The sequence below is a fragment of the Myotis lucifugus genome, unplaced genomic scaffold (genome assembly GCF_000147115.1).
Source record: "Myotis lucifugus unplaced genomic scaffold, Myoluc2.0 scaffold_6, whole genome shotgun sequence".
Classification (NCBI taxonomy): domain Eukaryota; kingdom Metazoa; phylum Chordata; class Mammalia; order Chiroptera; family Vespertilionidae; genus Myotis; species Myotis lucifugus.
In genome coordinates, this window is record NW_005871054.1 from 15,528,067 (window position 1) to 15,548,045 (window position 19,979).

Sequence of the window (19,979 nt, forward strand, 5' to 3'; positions counted from 1 at the left end):
TCTGAGTCTGCCTGGCCACGCCCTTCTCCCTCGACCCCCACCAAAGCCCTGTGAATAGGCAGCGGGAGTATGTTGCTCCCCGCCACACATGGGGAAACTGAAGCTCGGAGAGAGCCATTAAGGGCTTCGTTCGAGCCATAGCACAGGCCGCCTCCCCGCTAGGCGTCTCCTCTCCTCGGGCCTCTGGGTAGCTAGCTCATTCCCATAGTTGAGGTCTCAGCTTAAACCCTGGCCCTCGGAGAGGGCCTGTCCGACCACCCGTCTGCAGCCGTCCGCCCCGCATCGCCTCTCTGTTCCTCTCCCTCCGGCATAAGCTGATTCCGTCTGTGTGTATGTGAGGCCTGCCTTCCTTACGCGACTGTCAACTCCGGGCGGGGAGGGCTGTGTCTGTTTTGTTTACCGTGTATGTCCAAGCACCTGCGATAGTGCCGAGCACACAGTAGGCATGCAATATTTGTGGATTGGATAAAGAAATGAGTGGCTACAAGCTTGGGTATGTGGGACCGGCTGACCTTCCAGGCCTCCACTCAGATTTGTGCTGCTCTCCATCAAACTCGGTCCACACAGAGGTCAGCAGGACGCTCAGAGCCTCTGCATTACAGTCCCGGACTGCATTAAAACAGCCTAAAGCTAAAAGAAATCAGATTCCATAGCTGGGCTGCATGTTGCTTCAGCAAGGACCAGATGCCTGGCATATAGGGCATCCCAGAGGCCTGTATCCAATGCGACCTCATCCAGAGGGAGGGCGAGAGGGGGCTGGCCCATGCGTTCCATTCAGACACGCCGTTCACTCATCTGTTCCGCAGACAAATGGGCTCTAAGCTGGGTTCTTAGACGTGGTGCCTGCCCTCAGAATGCACCTAGACTTTTCAGAAAGACAAGCAAAGAACAATACTGGTGGATTGTGCTCAGAATCAGCATAGAGTGAGACACCCTGGGAGCCACAGGTCTGCTGGGGAGGTCAGGCGTGAGCTGAGAGAAGGTCTGACTAGGATGGGCATGCCCATCCCATCTCACCCCCGCCCGTCTCCCCCTCATTTCTGTTTCTGGTATTCTTTCCCCCTCCCCCCTCCTCATTCTGTGTACATGGGGTGGGGTGGGATGACCCAAGCCTCGATTCTGGCCAATGAGACCTGCCCATCGAGGTGGAAATCATTGGGATAATTAACAAGCCTCCTTGGTGGGGCTGGTGGGGGTGGAGACGTGGAGCGGGCGGACAACACGGCATGTCTAGTGGGTCCGTGAGGCCCCAGAGAAAGGACAGTGCTCCCCAAGCCAGAACAGAAAACTAGCCCCTTGTCTTTCAGAGGCATCACAAGGCCTGGGACCCAGCATTTCCTTGGGACGAAAGAAATGTAGGTTGGGGGGCCCAGTGAGGAAGGCTCCGACATGGGTCTAGCCAGGGAGGTGGGTGCCTGAGGGATGCCCCTGCAGGCCTTCTTAGTCACAACCATTCCTTCTAGGGCACTGGTCTCTCATCATTGATGTTTCTATCTCTCTCTCCCTCTCCCTTCCTCTCTGAAATCAATTAAAATATATTCTTAAAAAAAAAAGAAAAGAAAAGAAAGAAGGGTTTGGCATGAGATCTGTGGTTTTCACATTCTGCTCCCAGAACCCAGACATTCTAGCAGGAAAATCCGGGCCATAGCAGCTCTGGTCTTATCACCTACACCCTGGACTTCATTCTTAAGATTCATGTGCAGACCAAGCCCCTAGCTAAGAAACGTTTGGTGACCTCCGGGCTGGGTGAGACCTGCGCCCATCTGGCTTGAACCTTCCAGGGATGGGCAGCAGCACATCCACTGCAGGAGGGGTGAGAGGATGACTCAGGAAGGGACCAACCCTCAGACCTCAGGTTGAGTCTAGAACTGGACACACAAGTACACATGGAACACAGAGGGACAAGGCTGGCCGTGGAAGCGGGCTCTGGAGGTCTGGCCAGACTCAGAGGAGAATGGTTACACACATGTAGCACACAGGTACACACGCAGCACACAGGTACACGCAGTTGCCCCTGCAGCTCTGCCTACATGAGAAGGCTCAGCTAGAGAAATTCCCTTGCGTGCCCCCCTGAGCCCTGCCCCATTCCCACTTACCTCCTCTTTGGCTTCTTCAAGTTGACCTAGCAGAGCTCGGTCTGGATATGAGGAAAGTGTCTCTATCTTTTTAAAAAATATTTGGGGCTTGCTAAAAACCAACACTTTTTTTTAAGTGTGTATAATTCGAGGGCAATTCCATCCATATGTTTCTGATTCTCCAGCACTTAAATCATCAAAATATTGATTTTTAAGAGCCATTTGATGTCTAAGAAACCTTTTTAATAAGCTTTAAAAGCTCTTTAAACCCAGAGCCTGGAGCCAGTGCCAGGGCCCAAGCTGGCCGCTGACTGGCCACACCCCCTCCCCGGGTCTCACTTCTCTGCAGGCCTCACCTCTGCGTGGCCTCCTTGCCTCCCCCAGAACCACCAGGGGTCCCAGCTACAACTTTTGCTATCCTGACAGAGGAACTCACCCCCTTTTCTTTTCATAGACCTTTCTCATCCTTCCTTAAGATACAAACCAGGAGGAACAAACTGGATTTTTAACTTTTAAAGGCTCCATCATGTTGGGTTGTACAAAAATACTATAGTTATTTTAACCAATTGCTATTGAAGGACATTTTAGTCATTTCCCATTGTATACCTTTGTGTACGTTTCTGACGATTGCCTTTGGCTATGTTTCTAGAAGTGAAAACACTGTGTCAAAGGGTATGCATGCACGTTGCCACATAATCTTTCCTAAGATTGCACTGATTTATGCTTCCACAGGTCTCCCCTCCTGTACTCTTGAGAGGAACTCTCATTCTGTTTATTCAAGCAATGCCATCCACTTGGGCCCACAGGAGCTCTCTTGCACAGCAGCTCGGAGCAGGGGCTGGAGCCAGAGGCCTGGGTTTGAATCCCAGTTCTGTATTTACTAATTGGGAAAGTTACTTATTCCGTCTGTGCCTACTTTCCCTCCTATAACTGGGGGGTAATAGTGGCACCTGCCACCTATGTTCATCGTGGGGATTAAGTGAGTTTATCTGTAAGAACTTAAACTACTTAGAATAGTGACTGGTGCATAGTTGGTGTTCAATAAATGAGGCTAATGTTATTATCCTTCATGCTCTCCCTTCAATCTGAACATTCTCCTTTTTCCCCTTCCCCTCTTTATCTGACCACCTCCTGTCCCACGTTGTCTCCACTCAAACGCCGGCCTCCTTGTCAGGAGTTTCCTCCGCATCCGCCTTTCTGATGAACTCCTTCTACTGCGTCGGTACTTGTCTTTACAAGAGCCTCTATCTTCCCTGCCAGGCTGTCCGCTCCAAGAGGGCAAAGGCGGGATTTATCTGATTCCGGAGCCTAGTACAGAGCCTCGCAGGCCGCAGACACTCAGTAAATATCTGTTGAATTGAACTAAACTGTCATCAAATGACCCGCATTGGCTAGAGAGTGAGACTGGGAATCAGAAGCTCCGCATCTGAAATGTGAAGGGTCCTGTGTGACGTGGGCAGGGCTTGCTCCCTCTCTGCTCCTCGGTGTTTGTCCCCACAGCACAGGGTTTAACCAGCTGACCTCCCCAGTTATTCCTGGCTCAGGAGACATCCTGAAGTCTCCCTCCCCAACAGCCCTGTTCCCAATTCTCAGTGCCCTCAGTCACTCCAGACACAGAACTCATCAGACGCAGAAAGGCCCTAATCCAGCTTGGGGAGGGCCTTTTTGCTTCCCTGCCTCATGGGGCTCAGGGCTGTTTTGTCTAAATTCTCCAGGAACAGAGGAAAAGCACAGAGGCTTTTGCTAAGCCAGCGGGCAGGTCTCTCTGAGGACAGGGATTAAGTTCTGTCTCGGTTGATCTCCCCTCGTCAGCTCTCCGGTCTGGGAACCAGACTCAGATTCTCCAGGGTTTCGTCTCCCTCATATGTTTCCATTCCCTTCCATTACCCTCATGCCACTGTCAGCGGGGCCTTCCGAGGCACTCTACAAAGCAGAATAGATCCCAAAGAACAAAGCAACTTTGGGTTCAAACTTGGGAAAGAAAAGAAACCCTCCTGCCTTCCCAGCCTGGGCCGCCTCTCACTCCAGACCTAAGAGACCATCTCTACTGGCGAGGAGGGGGGCTGCCTCCAAGGGCTTCCCTTCCCCCAGCCCAGGACACTTCAGGTGCTGATGGAGCTGGGGTGATGGGCTTGTGGGTTGACTCTTACAGGATGATCTGGATTTGGAAGGGCCCCTCAGGGGTTAGCAAGTTTGGGAGGACGGAGCCTAACTCCACACAGAAGAGGTGGACAGAGGGGACTCCGCCCTGAGTGACCTTCGGTCTCAGAGCTGCCTGTGGCCTGGGGAAAGAGTCCTGAGGTTGTTCAAAAGGGTCTTACTCTCCCCACCCCGAAATCAGCTTTGGGCTATAAGGTGCCATTTCTATATCATTACAGTGATGGGAATGTGAGCTTTATGTAAAGAATGGATGTTTTGAGTGATTTAAAAAAAATCCTAATGGTCCAAAACAGGGGAAACATTGATGCTTCATTAAACAGAGTACTCTCTTATTTTTAAAAATAAGTCCTTGGAGCTCATAACCAATCAGGGTTCTCTCAGAAAGCCCATTTTTAATGACCAATCTGGGTTCTCTCAGAAAGCCCATTATTAATGACCTTGATTCTGACTCATTTTATTTAAAACATATGATTTTTCTCTCTCTCTCTCTCTCTCTCTCTCTCTCTCTCTCTCTCTCCCTGAACAAGGTTCTCAATATCCCTGGGCTTTAGTTTACTAATTTATATAATAAATATAATTTACATAGTAAAAGGTTGGATAACTATATCCAAGGTTCCTTCTGTGAAATCAAGGGAATTCTGGACACACAAACTTACTGCAGCAGCTTTATAGGAAGGAAATGATTTTGTCCTGGATAATCCTCAGCACCGCCCCCCCCCCCAACCAAACCATGGACCATGGACAGGGTAGAGCTGGCTGAACTACTGAGAGGAGCCAAATACTGCCTAAGCTTTCAAGAAACCCTTCTGCGAGCTACACGGACAGCGCCACATCTGTTTTGCACACTGTTGTACTCCTGTACTCCTGTCTCCCAGCACAGGGTCCTGCAACAGCAGGTACCCCAATGAGTGTTGAATATGTGAATTAATTCATTAAGGCATGCTTGGGTCTCTGTTCGGATTCAAACAGCTCTTTTCCAAAGGATATTAAATTGTGTTTCTATGCAAAGAACACCTAATGAGAATTTTTTTCAGATGATACTAGGCCAGATGTTGAGTAAGATATTAAAACAGATCCAATGTAACTCCCATGAAAAGCCTCTTCACCCAAAAGTAACGTATTATGCCATGAACAAATTGAGCTGTACTGACCTTTTGCAATGGGGTAGAACTCTGCACAGGGAATCCTAAAATGATGTCTCATTAGGAGAAAGGAGGCCATAGTTTATATTGTTCTAAAACAGGAGTGGGGAACCTTTTTTCTGCCAGGGGCCATTTGGATGTTTATACCATCATTTGTGGGCCATACAAAATTATCTACTTAAAAATTAGCCTGCTCTGTTTGGTCAAACATTTAATTAACTCACCCCTAATGCTTTCACAGGGCCAGACCAAATGATTTTGAGGGTCTTGTGTGGCCCACAGGCCAGACGTTCCCCACCCCTGTTCTAGAAGAAGGTGGATATCAGGAGTGGAACCAGTATTGGGACTGATTAACTTCTTCCTTCCTTCCTTTTTTGTTTGTTTTGTTTAAAACAGAAATTTATTGTCCACATTTCTGAAAATTGGAATTCCAGGATCAAGTTGTCTGCTGGTCATGTTCTTTCAGACATCTCCAAAGGACAATCCCTTCTTGCCTCTTCAGTCTCGACATGACCTCCTCTTAGAAGGGTTCTCTCCAGTTAGTCTTCATATGGTTATTCAGGATGATTTTTCTATATTTTAGTTGTAATTCCAGTTTGGTCCAGGGAGAAGGTCAGTGTAGCTTCCACTTAATCTGCCACCTTTATGCAATGTCATGACTGATTGTTTTCTTAAGGCAAAGGTTGATTTAGGTGAAGTGATGAGTGAAGACAAGGTGTTATGGAAGTCACAGACCTTCTGTGATAATAATTACATAATTGATGGGGGAGGGGAGCAGTACTGGTTCTGATCCTCCAGACGCTCCTCCCTTTATGGCCATTCTCTGGCCAAAGAGAGTCTAGGTGACATTGTCTTCTTAGAAACAACAATTTGGAGCTGGACTGCTCTGGTCTCCCCGTTCCATTTGTCAAGTGATGTGTTGTTGATCTGTGATGTGATGATACCTGTTCATTCACAGTCAAGACACCGGAGAGTCTACCCTTGGCAACCACTATGCACATGAAGACGAAAAGCAAGGTGATGAGATCCCACACTACTGAACCCAGCACAGGTTAAAAATTATGTCCCAGCCCAGCTGGTGTGACGTGGTGGTTGAGCATCGATCCGTGAACCAGAAAGGTCACGGCTCAATTCCTGATCAAGGCACATGCCTGGGTTTCGGGCTCAGTCATCAGTGGGGAGCATGATTCTCTCTCATCATTGATGTTTCTATCCCTCCCTTCCTCTCCCTTCCTCTCTCTGAAATCAATAAAAATATTTTTAAAATTATGTCCCATAGTCCACTCAGGTGTACCTTAGAGAGAAAAGTGGCCTTCAAAATAGATTTTAGTTTCAAAATAGATTGTTATACCTGGTCAGTAATATTTACCCAAGAGTAACACAAACTGTTGGCAATTGTCCAGATAACTCCCTGTCTGACTAATAGAAAAGGTAAAGCTGTTTGATTGTCCATTTCCAATTGGGCCAAAGAATTTATACTTGTCTGATGAACCTTAAAAGTTATGGAAAATTATTTATGACATCAGCCAAGGTTAATAATACATTTCTATCAGCCTTTTCCAATGGTACGGTCATCATTATAGAAATCACCACTTGGATGGTGCACATAAAAAGTGAATCAATATTTTTCTGGGTAATTTCCTAGAATAGCCTCTGCGGCTTTATTTTGTCAGTCCCGGGAGGCATGTTTCGGTGAGACATGTTTCTCAGAAGATGTTAAGATCTTAAATACCTAAACATGTCTAACAAGTTAAGACTTGACTTCCACATTTAAAAAAAAATTGTACCATAGTGGGGCATAGACTGAGCTGAGGGTGTAGGTGCCTAGTGTGAGAGTTGGATAATCTCTTGAAGTCTCCTTTGGGAAGAGCAACAACAACATGACAATGACCAGGAATGTTTTCTCAATATGACATATGTGATGGAGCAGCAGCTATGTTACCAGCAAACCATTACTGCACAACAGCAAAGTAAGAAATAGGCAAAACTAAATGAAGAGTGCTAGACAAAGCAGGGTACATGAACCTGTGGCTCCAGGCATCTGGACAGTCTTGAAGTTTTGGAAGAACAAACTATCTCCTTCACGCTGTCATCTGCTTAATATGAAGGTCTCAGGTTAGTCTCCTTCTAAAGATTTTCTGCTTCTGAAGGATTCTTAAGAGTCCTCATCAGAAAGTTTCTGTTTGGGATGGCCTCCCAGGCATCAGGGATGATCTGTGTTTCTTTGTTTGGGAAGCATAGATTCAAAAATCAAACCCCTGAAATTTCACTGCTGTACGAGGTGTTAGCAATAACTGCTAAGGTCTTTTTCCATCAAGGTCCAAGGGCTGCCTTTCTGTGGTGTCTCTTCCAGAAAACCAAGGTTCAGGTTGTGCAGGATGAATTAGGAGAATGTTAATAATAAAACTGGCATATTGTATGGATCCCTTGCAGTATTTGGCTATCTCAGCTCCTGATAGGGCAGAATCTAGGATTAGAGGTAATATTCCTGGATGCTTGGGTAGGCTGGTTACCAACTAATGCGGAGAGAGTGATGTACTCTCAAAGGAGTTGATCTTATTGTCAGTAAGGTCAAGGGTAGGACTTTGGACCAGGGAAATTCAAGTGTTTCTGAAAGCTGAGGTAAGTTTAATGTGAAAATTTCACTCATCCTTTCTACTTTGCCTGAAGATTGGAGATGGTATGGACAGGGGAAACTTTGAGTAAGCAGCAATGTCTTGTAGAGCAATTTTAATGATCTTCTCAGGAAAATATGGATACTCATGACTAGAGCAGTAGATGGGGACCCCCTGCTAGTAGGAAACACAAAATGGAATGGCTTGTTTCGATCCTCTCCCACAAGGGAAGGCTTCAACAAATCTCAAAACAAACACGCAAAAGAAGCCAACAACAAACAAGAACAAAACCAGCAGAACATAGTCATATTCCCTCACAGGGGATAATTGTAGAACATTCATTTGGAGGTTTTCAAATGGGCCTCGAGGTCTTGATTCCCATCCATGCCACACCTTTACTGTTTTGCCAAGATTGTGTTGTTGGCAGGTGAGGTATGCATTAGAGCAGGATTCAGTAAACTACAACCCAAAGGCTAATTTTTGCTCGTGGACGTTTTTGTTGTGTTGTTTTATTTTTTTTTTCAAATAAGGTTTTGCTGGAAGTCATGCCCATTTGTTTATGTACTGTCTACCGGGCTGTTGCACCCTAAGGCCAGAGTTGAGGTGTTGCAACAGAGACCGTGTGGTACACAGAGCCTAAAACATTGACTGTCTGGCCTTTTACAGAAAATGTCTGTCAATCCCTGTGTAAGACATCATTAAGATAGGCCATTTGTATCATATTGAAAGTTCCCCAACCTGGTCGCTGTAACTCCAGACTATCCTTGGTGGAGTTGTGCCGTTTGTAAAATATGCACAAGAATTTGGGTTACAGTGAGCATCCTACAGAGTGGGCTCCAGCCTGGGGGAGGAATAGGCTTGGACTGAGATGAGCCCATGCATGTTGATAACAGTTGGTTAAAGTGCTCCTTCCCTGCCTCCTGTCTTGGGCTCCCAACCAGAGGGTGGCTATCTCCAACTCAAGTCCTTAGCAAAAGGGGGTTTTTGAGATTGTGTCTCCCATATCAACTGTCCCGGACACAAAGTCAGGGCTGGGGGGGTGGGAGGGTGGGCGGGGACAGAACTTGTAACATTTTCAGATGATGATCTGAGATAAAGTTTATCATCTAAAGTCCACCAGCCAAGGAAGACCTTAGGCTTGTTGGTCCTTGGGGCTGTTTTAGGCCATCTGTTGACAATTCTTTGACCATTTCCCCCTTTACAGACAAATAAAATTCGAGACAAAACAATATTAGACAGAAGTGAGATTAGCTGAATAACATCTAAATTGTGGAAAGCCCCCACTCAGTTAAAGAAAGCTGTTATGATAGAAGTACAACGGACTTTTATTGACTTAGAGCAGCAGGGAGAACACTAAACTGACAATTCTTAAATAACATCTTGGTAGGAGGAATGAGTGCATTTTATTTTACTCTTCCGTGGGGGGTTCCGAAGTGCTTAGGGCAGGATATCAGAAGAGCACAGGCACTTAGACTGGCTACTGTCTATGAGAGGCAACTTCTAAGCAAGAAAAGAAGTCCTGTACGAGTCACAAGGTCTTCTGCTGCTACCCAGTTGTGTGTGTGTGTGGGGGGGGGGGGGTTCTGGTTCTCGCTCCCCAATAATTCTATACTGATGATGGCTGTCACTTATTAAGCCAGGCACTGCAGACAATTTATCTCTGTGTACCTCTGCTCCAGACACCGTCTGCATTTCACCTCATTTAAATCTTACAACAACACTATCCAGTTGGCATTATGCTTCTTTCCATTTGGCACAGGTGGAAATTGAGGCACTTGCCCAAAATGTGGCTGTTAGTACTTGCCCAAGCCTAAGCCAGCTCTTTCTCTGCCTCAGCATCTCATCACCTCTCCTGCCGGTGTGACTCCACAAACACAGAAGTCCTCATTCCCAGACTCCCCTCTACTTGGTTCAAGCAGTAAAGAGGCACCTCTCAAACATTCCCACACTCAGCAGTCACCCACTTTCACACTCAGACAGCCTCTCCCCACTTCTCTTCCTCCTCACTCAAAGTTGAAAAATAAAGCCATGTGAGTGACCAATAATCATATTAAAGTATGCTCAATTTCATTAGTTAATCAAGAAATACAAGTGAAAACCCAATCATAAGGAGATACCACTACACACCCACCAGACAGAGTAGCTCACATTAAAAGCACTGATAATACCAAGTGTTGGTAAGAATATGGAGCAAGTGCAACTCATATAATGGGGGAATCATAAATTCGTATAGCCACTTTGGACACTGTGTACCCTCCAATCACTCCTTCCCACCTCTTTGCTTTCCATTACAGCAGAGCACAGCAGCTGTGTGACTCCCCAGCCTCTCTAGTGGCTAGATCTTAGGCATCTGACCCTTTGAAATGCAGAAGATGGGAGAGCAGAAGCATGAGAGGGCACTTGTGTTCTTGGTGACACTGTCATGCCAACTCTGGAGCCCTGACTCGGTACAACTGCAGGGAGAGAGACACCTATGGTGGCTTCTGCTGAGGGGCTTGATGGATTTGGCTCCTCAACTCCCCCCATTAGGACTGAGAGATGAGATAGCTTTATCCAGGCTGCAAGGTGAGTCCTGGGAGAGGATAAGAAATCAGGAATATTGGATCCAATTATGAGCTATTCACAAGTGCCTTTTTATGTCATTTTCAATAAGTACTTATTTAATGCCTACAAGGCCCAGGTACTATGCTGCGTGCTGGTGACACAGTGGATCCCTGCCCATCAAGCAGCCGCTTTGGTTCGAGCAAACTCAGATGCTGTCAACTTTCTAAGCCAGTGGGAGCATCTTCTCAACTCCGTATTTTGAAAGCCATCAAGAGCTCCCAGAGCTCCTGGCTGGAGGTTGCTCAAGATGGATTGTTTGGAAGAAGAGCAAGTATTTATTGAGCATCTTCTATGTGTAAGACTTGGGTATATAAACATGGGGCCCATTTCATCCCTTAAATTCTGGGGTGGTTGCTATAGGAAAAACGTTTGATCTGAATAGCACATGTTACCATGCCCTAGGGAACCACAGGGAAGGTCCAGAGCATCTGAGTCAGCTTTAGGAGTGAGGTGACCCTGAAGGTGGTGGGAATCCATGAGGCAGGTTGGACAGGAGAAGACTCATGAGAACAAGGTAAGAGGCAGTGCCCAAATGGGGAAGAACCCAAGCTGAGGATGAGCACAGGAGATGAATCGGGCCACAGAGGTGGTTTGCGGCCTGATCGGAGGACCTTTAAATACCAGGCCAGGGAATTTAGGGCACATCCTATGGGCAAAGGGAGATTTCAGGCCAGGAAGTAAGATGACGGAGAGGGTCTTGTGGGAAGATTACTTTGGCATCTCTGAGGGAAATGATTAAGATGGAGGAGACCCTGAAGCCAGCACATTGAGGCTTGAGCAGCTTCAGAGCTTTCAGAGAGGAGGTCACACCCTCTGGGCCGTATTCCTGGCTCTGTTGCCTGCTGAGTAAGACTGCAGATCCTGCTGTGGAAGGCCACCGGTTGCCTCCCAATATCCACTTCTCCTTCTCTCCTTTCTAACAAAATCCCGCATTTGTCTGGGGCCGCAAAATCCCCTGTTAAAAATACTTGCCTTCCCCAAGTCCAGCCAAAGATGTCCATGTAACCCATTTCTGGTCAATGAGATGTATAATGAATTTTATAGTGGGGCCTTCTTGATAAAAGGACATAGTCTTAGCTGGCAAAGGCTTTCCCCCTAAACCCTTCTTCCAGCCTGGAATTCAGATGTGATGCCTGGAACTGGAGCAGCTCTTTGTGACCATGAAGACAAGTCAAAAATGACAGCAGAAAGAGAGCAGGAGTCTTGATTCTTAATGATGCCTTTGAACAGCTGTACCAACCTGGACTGCCTATGTCCAGATTCCCTATTATGCGAGAAAAATAACCCCTTACTTGTTTAAGGTTTATCCTAATGTAGTTATCCTAACTGATGTACATGGCAACCCTGAATGGCTCCGTGTATCCCTCTTTCCAAGTTCTCAGGTTCAGGAATGGGTTATGCATCTGCTTTGTGCTTTTCAGAAGCTATCTATAAGAACAGGTTAAGAGGCTCTCAGTGTGTGCTGCCTACTTCATCCCAACCCTCTCAGACTGCAGGGCCTCCCTGGCTTTCCTGGATCCTCCAGGGACCAGGAGACAATGGCAGCTGGGACCACCCCAGGATATCAGCTCTCTACCTGTGAATCCAAGGAAAGAGTCTTAGACCAGCAGACAAGAGTTCTGGACCACCTCTGCCACTAATCAGGGCATGACCTTGACCCAACCATTCCCCGCTTCCCTGGGCCACAGTCACCCCATCTTTGAAATGTGGGGCCTGGCCTAGGTCAACCATTTTTCAAAGTCTATCAACTTGTTTGCATTTAGCTATAAATAACAAAAGCGAGCAAAGAAACAAACAACAAAAATGAAAAACAAAACCAGCATATTCAAACTAGCTTAAACAATAAGAAAATGTCTCATCCGATAAAGTCCCAAGACAGGACCACTCCTGGGACCATATGGTCAGCTGCTCACCAGTATTACCAAGCACTCTGCAATTCTCCGTGGATTAACTTTGTCCTCATTCTGGCTTCCTTCAGGGTCACAGGATGGCAACCACAGTAACCAGGCACCACAAGCAGGCACACCACCAGCCAAGAAAGAAGAGAATCCATCTTTCTTGTGTTTCATTTTTAGGAACAAGAAACTTTTCCCACAAGCCCCTGTCAGACTTCCTTCTACCCCTTGTTGTCCAGAGGTGCAACCAATCACCAAAAAGGAAAGTGAGATCACCATCTTGCGTGAATGTGTGTTGGTAAGCCAACAATGACCAGTATAGCAAGGGAGCCCTCCTTCCTAAAGAAATACCACATGACCCCATGGTATAGAGCAGATAAAAGCAGAGCCCCTTGGACTGAAGTTAGAGATGGGGAGGAGGCCAGAGCCCACCCCTAGTATCCCCAGAGTCTCAGTCACAGGTCCCTGGAGTTCTTCATACCAGTTTGAAAACCACTGAACTTGATCTCTAAGGCAGCTTCCCACTCTCACACCCCATAGTTTTCTTCTTCTAAGATTAATGGCTCTGGCAGCATGGGGTCGATATGAAAGGAGAAACACATCTATTGAGGTTACCCTAAGGATGGGGCCAGTCACATGGTCTAGGGGCTCCCTCCAGGCTTGCTACAGCCAAGGAAACGATATGGATTGTTCTGCAGTCTACACTCCTAATAGCAACACACACCTATACCACACTTTTCTGTTTGCCAGGCTCTCGGGCACACACGATCTCTTCCTGTCTACGAAGCAGCACAGTGAGTGGTCTAAGGCCCAGGTGGCTCTGTTTTCAAGGTGGGGAGACCAACTCACAAAGCAAGGAGCCATTTGCTCTAGAAATCCACAGCCTGGAAGAGCCCAGCCTGGATATAGGCTGCCAATTTGGCCCAAGGATGAGTGACACTCCAGGGAACCTGGAAAAAAGCGATCTGGCCCAGTGACTTGGGTCTCTGTCTTTCTAAGCCCCCTCCCCACATCTGCAGAGTGCACTCAGGGTCGTGGGGAGGACCAGAGAGCCCTCCCTGTAAGGCCCCCGGATGGTTTCAAGGGCTTTGGGGTCTTCCTGGCTGAGGCTGCAGGCAGCTTGGGGAGGGCAAGTTCTGTTTCCTCATCTCCGGACTATCCTTGAAGGAAAACTGGGCCCTAAACACCGACTGACACCGGTAACATGACTGCCTCTTGGTGCCTGGCCACCACCTCCTCCTGGGGCGGCCAGGGCCGTGGCCCTGGCTGGGCGCCTCCCCCACTCCCTCGAGGCAGGCGGCTGCTAATGGCTCTCCCCACAAGCTGGTTCATTAAAGATTTGTTCTGTCGAGTTGCAATCAAAATAAACAGACCAGCCTGAAAGCCAGGGAACTAAAAACCAATTAAGAGGGAATGGAGATGGAAGGTGGGGGTGGGGGCAGGAGGGGGAAAGAGGCCGGGGCTTTCCAAAGACTCAGTTCCCATGGCAGCCAGCTTCCAAAATAGTCTGGGAATGAAAAATAATGAAAACCACCGTGGAAAGAAAAGCTAGCCCGGCAGGAGAGTCCCGACCTCAGGATCAGTTAAATCCCCTTTCTCCTGGCTCCCAAAGGGCATCTAGACGGGTCAGAGTGCTGGTGTCCTGTCCTTCCCTCCACCCCACCCACTCCTCTCTTTCTCCCAAAGTTTTGAATGGTGTAGACCCTCTGCTGGGCCACTGCCAGGGCTTCAAGGTGAAGGAGCCACACACTCAATCCCTACCACATGAGGGCACATGGCTGGAGCTGGGTGTGTGTGTGTGTGTGTGTGTGTGTGTACGCTCACTAGGGACAAGACTAAAAGGGAAAGCCCAGGACACCAGGACACCATGAGCCCCTAGCCCAATTTCAGAGGGCTTCCTGGAAGAGACTGAGATCTGAAGTAGGAGCTGGCCAAGAAATGAAGGGTGCTTCAGAGAGAGAGAAAAGGAATTGCAAAGGCCCTGGGGTTGGGGGAGTGAGAGAGAGAGACCCAGAGTTCAATAGGGCTGACAGTTATGGAGCCAGGCATACTCTGTGCCAAGCTTGGTGCTTTTCTATGCACTGTATCCTGAGACTCCGGCTGAGACTCCCAGAACTGTGAAGGTGGATCGAGTACCCTGTACCCGCCTTCCTTCCCCTCTGCCTGGAGCCAGGCCTTCTGGGGAGCCCCAGTTCCCTGGCCCTTTCCTCACCCTGGTGACAGGGGGCCCCGGCATGGCCTTCCTAGCAGTCATTTCCTAGTGATATCTCTGAGAAGGCTCTGCAGCCCCCCAGGAGGTATCACCCGTTAACCATCTCCAGACCCCCTTGTGGTCTGGTTTCTGTTTCATTGGTGAGGCAACAGGAAAGCTGAGATCCTATTAAGCTGACTTGCAGATGCCAAAGAGGAATAACAGCCAAAATGAAGTTAACCCTTTCACCCCCCACTCATCCACTCCTGCTTCCCAGGCCACAGAAATAAGAGCACTGAACCACATGACCATCAAGGGAAGCAACACCTGGGCCCCAGGTCCAGAGGGACACCTGGCCTCCCGGAGCAGGTGGGACAGGTCAGGCGCTGTCCTGCCAGGTGTAAGCCACGGTAAGATAATGGGACAGCACCTAGCCCTCCAGCACCTGCGAGTGGAAGGGCTCTGACGTGGGAAGCAGGGCTGTGCAAACTGAACCCGGTTCTTCCAAACAGGAAGAGGCAAGGAGAAGGTGGTAGAGTTCAGCTGCCCCAGGAGTAGCTCTCAGGGCACTGACTTCTCACTGGCCTCTCTTTTTAAGAAGCCAAGCCAGCACCCATGGGAACCCACTGAAATGAGACATCCCCGAGCAGCAAGAGCACAGCCATCGGCGCCTAACTTAGTGTCCTCTGGAGGCTCAGAGGAGAACAAGAGGAATGTGGGCCAAGGAAGGAGCACTGGACCGGGAGTCCACAAGGCTGGCCTTGAGCAGGACCCTTGTCCTGTCCTCATGGAGGGGCAGAATGAGGGTAGGATTTGTAATCGATTCCCTAGGTACCAATCCGTTTCACCAGCTGGGAGCTGTGTGACCGTGGACCAGTGACTCCTCTCTGAGCCTGTCTTCTCAGCAGTAAGTGGGTACAATAACACTCACCCCATAGGGTTTATATAACAGTAAAATAAGGCGCCAGAGTGCCCAAAGCAAGCTGGGCATGGGGAAGGGCCTCACGAGAGTGCTCCCGCCTCTGGGCCTCAGCTTTGTCAACTGCGAGATGGGGTGCCAACTACCCTAGGTTAAGTGTGTAAAGCACTCAGAAACCTGCAAAGGCCTAGAGGGGTGCGCAAGAGATCTAGGGGTGAGGAAGATGCTGAGAGGTGACTCCCTTTCCAGACACCACTACCCTGATCATTTCTCTCACTTGTCATCAGCCATAAGGCCTCCCTCACAGCCTCTTCCTGGGGAGTCTCTGTGGCCACAGAGATAAAAGAACATTTTGGGGGCAAGTGTAAGAAACTCACAGTGAATGTTAGAAATTGGAAGGATTATGTCCCCTCTCTCGCATCCCTCCCTTCCAGTTGAAGGAAATGAGCCCCAGGCACAGAAGGTGACCCACCTGAAGTCCTGGCTTGTAAGTGCCTGGGTTTGGATCCTCAGGACTGTTCCACTCCAAGGTTGGTGCTGCTGCCCATGCCCTATCCCCACCCCCCACCCCCACCTGCCCCAATTCACCAACAGAATGATCCCCAGGACAAAGGGGCCTGTCCAGGGCCAGCACGAGGAACCTTCTGGGACGAGGGGTGGGTCTCTCTCCTGTGGATGCTGAGAGTGGTCATCTCTCCACCACCAGGAAGACACAGTGACACCCTGAACTACCACCAGCTTCTGGCTGGCCGAGGGCCTCCTGGAAGAAGCCAACAAGGTGGCAAAAGGGCCGCTGGCCAGGACGCGGTGACACTCTGCCCTGGGTTTGAATCTGGGCTCAGCTGTGTAAACTTGGACAAGTTCCCTAACCTCTCTGGCTCTCAGTCACCTCATCCATAAATCCGTAAATCCAGGAAGAACACTTATCTCATCTCACAGGCTGTCGGGAGATTCAAATGATGTGACTGATAAGTGTTGAAAACTGTCAAACTTTGTTATCATTAGCAATTAGCACACTCATTATTTGTTTGTGTTTCTAAGCAGCAGATTCTCTAAGTGGGTTAAACAGCTTCTCACTCTCCACTCCTTGGGCCTCCCCATCCTGTTGACACTAGTCCCGCTTTGTTCACAGTGGAAAGGTGAGGCCGGCCCGTCGGAACAGCCGCACAGTCTGGGCCAGCACCTGCAGGCACTGAGCGTGGACTGTTTATCACACGTGCTGGTCGTGTCGGCCTTAAGATGAACCAAGAGACGAGAAGCAAGTGTGGCAGGTATTTTCTCCCTTTGACTCTCATAAATGAACAAACCGACCAGGAGAACAGAAGCCACCTATTGACACATTTCGGTGGAGCACTTGCTACATGCCAGGCACTGCTCACCTTTTACGGATCAAATCTGGGACCTCACATCACAGCCCATGATGGAACAGTGATGACCGACTTCCTTCCTTCCTTCCCCCAGATTTCCACCTTTGCTTCCAAAAGCCACACTTCCAGGCAGTCCCAGGGCAGTGCCAGGGGCGGGAGGACTGCTGGCCTCAGGACCCCTGTCTTGGGCAGGAGGGGTGGGCAACTGCAGAGATCCTGGGCCTGATCAGGGAAGCCCTTCTGCCTGGGTGTCCAAGAAGGAATGTTTCCCAACCAGCCCCAGATCCATAACCTCTAAAGCAGTGGTTCTCAACCTTCCTAATGCTGAGACCCTTTAATATAGTTCCTCATGTTGTGATGACCCCCAATTTCATTGTTACAAATTGAACATAATTAAAGCATAGTGATTCATCACAAAAACAATATGTAATTATATATGTGTTTTCTGATGGTCTTAGGCAACCCCTGTGAAAGGGTCGTTCGACCCCCAAAGGGGTCGCGACCCACAGGTTGAGAACCGCTGCTCTAAAGTGAAGGCCAGCTATTCCCATGGCAAGGCCTGGGCCACCATGGGCGCACAGTCACGGAGTATCAAGTCAAACGAGCCAGGAAATCAGATGCAATGCACTGAGGAAGTAAGCAAGGCCCCTGGACAGCTGGGCCAGGTCTTGAGGAAAGAGCAGAAAGTCAGGGGGGAGGGATCTGGCTCCAGAGGAGCTGAGGCTTCAGGGGCTGGCGAGAAGCCCTCATCCTGGGGCTCTGAGTGGTGTCTCCTGAGCTGTAGGTGGCTGCATTCCCATGTTCCCAGGGGTGCACGGAGAGATGATTAGCCGCTGGGTCCAAGGGGACACTGTTTCTCACAGGTCATCCATTCAACCCTCGCAGCCACCCTGTGGAGCAGGAATTGAACCCGCAGCTCCGAGAGGTTAAATAACTCATTCTGGGTCACACAGTGTCCTTGTCAGGGTCATTTGGCTGCAAAGAACCTACACACTTATCAATGGGATAAACTCATTAACAGTGATTGTTCCAAGGCTTTCCCTCCCCTTTCCTGCTAAGGGAACTGTGGCCCACTTCTTCGCTCCTTCTTCCCACCCTTGAAGACATCCCTGCCCTGCAAAGTGGTTCTTTGGAACTTTGACAAGCAGAATTGGAAGGGGAAAGGGAGAGGAAGATCAGAGAGGCCCTGGGCTAGCGCTGGGGTAGCTTTGAGGTGGAGTTATGGGGAGAGAAGAAAGAAGAATTGTGCCCTGGGGAGTCGCAGAGGCTGGCAGAGGCATGGAGGGTGGGCTAGGAAGTATCTCCTTTCATGATTGAGAAATGCGAGGAAAGAACTGAAGTTATAATGACATAACGTTTGGCTTCTGAACTCTGTTCTTTTGAACCAACACCAGACTGGACCACATGAGTCACTGCTTTGTAGGCATCGCATTTGTGAGGCTGGATGAGGAAAAGAGATGGGAGTGAGACCGAGGCAAAGCGGCATCTTCGCTCTTCTTTGTGTGGTGTTGGCTTTCCCCTCTTCTGAGTTTCTGCTCCTTTCTAACGTTGGCCAGCACGTGGCCTCCGTGGTCACCGGCAGCCTTTTTCTGGAATAATGGCAATCCTGTTTGGGTTCAAAAAAATCACTTTCCCACAGTTAAGTCTCTCTTTAGAAGCTTTGTTTATCTTTAAAGCTTAGCCGTAAGTCGTCCTTGACTCTTCATTGTGAGTTCACCTTTGGGGCTCCATTTACTAAGTCTAGGGCTTATGAACCTATAGAACTGCATGCTAGTCCTTAAAGAATTCACAAGTATCAGAGGTTTATGGAAGAGTCTTGGCTTATTAGGAAACAAGCATAAAAATGCTTTGATTTCTTCGATTTTTCCTCTTTACTATAACAAATTCCTTTCCTCATTGGTTAGTGGCTCTCCTTTAACTTTTACTTGATTGAATCCATACTTTTCAATTCCCTTGAGTTTCTAGGACAATCTGGTTCTGTTCATTAAGACTTGGCTCTGCTTGTTTGTTTGTTTCTTCTTTTCCCTTTCCCAGGAGAGACCAGAGCTGTGGTCCCGGTTACTTGAGATGAGAAGGGATCTGATCTGACCTTCCCTCATTTTCCTCGACTTCCTCCTGGGTCCATCTGGTGTTCATCCAGCTCTTACGTCCAGCTCATCCCAGAGAAGAGAGAGGGGGAGAAGGGCACACACCTTTAACTTAGGGTGAAGTCCTTTCCAGGTTGCCCTGCTAGTTGTTTGGCACACCCGGGCTGGCTCTCCCACTGGATACTTGTCTGAGCTTCAGAAGGCCCTGCAGGGGCCAAAGGCAGTCGACTCCAGTGGCTTTTGCTGCTGGTGCTTCTCACTCCACAGGCAGCCTGCTGGTGGAGGAGAAATAGGAGGGAGGGCGGGAGGAAGGGGAAGGGAATAGGGAGTGATGGCAGGGGACTCGAGTCCAGCTGCCTTGTCTGGCAGTCACTCAACCCATGGGAAACTCAGGAACGCTGGCCTCGCCGCTCTGCCACCTCTCTAACTCTCCTCTCTCCCCAGGTCACCCAGGGCAGGCCAGAAATGTCATTCTCCCATTCAAAATGTAAACAGCATTTGCAAGCACCTTCAAAAGATTTTTTTAAATTTATCTTTATTGTTGAAAGTATTACAGATGTCCCTTTGTTTGTTGTTTTTTCCCGTTGATACCCTCCACCCTGTACCATCCCTCCCAGGCCTTCACCACACTCTTGTCTGTGTCCATGGGTTAAGCATATATGCGTATAAGTTCCCCGGTTAATCATTCCCCTCCCACCCCATACCCAAAGATTTTTTTAAAATTTTGAAATATATATATATATATATATATATATATATATATTTACTTTTTATTGCCTTTATTGGGGTGACACTGGCTAACAAAAACGATACAGGTTTCAGGGGCACAATTCCACAAAATATTTTCTTCTTTCTTTCTGAAAAGAGATTTAAATGTGGGTAAATGATTTTTGAACCAGGAAATATGAATAATGGGTCCTTTAA

The 19,979-nt window shown here is 48.5% G+C and overlaps 1 long non-coding RNA gene across 1 annotated transcript; it reads left to right on the forward strand.

The window, feature by feature from the left end:
- The first annotated feature begins 7,281 nt into the window (after positions 1-7,281).
- On the forward strand, positions 7,282-13,883 carry LOC111823665. Its single transcript, XR_002826730.1, has 4 exons — positions 7,282-7,492; positions 10,667-10,891; positions 12,575-12,789; positions 13,242-13,883. It is a non-coding gene; the product is annotated as an uncharacterized LOC111823665 (long non-coding RNA).
- The last annotated feature ends 6,096 nt before the right edge of the window (positions 13,884-19,979 follow it).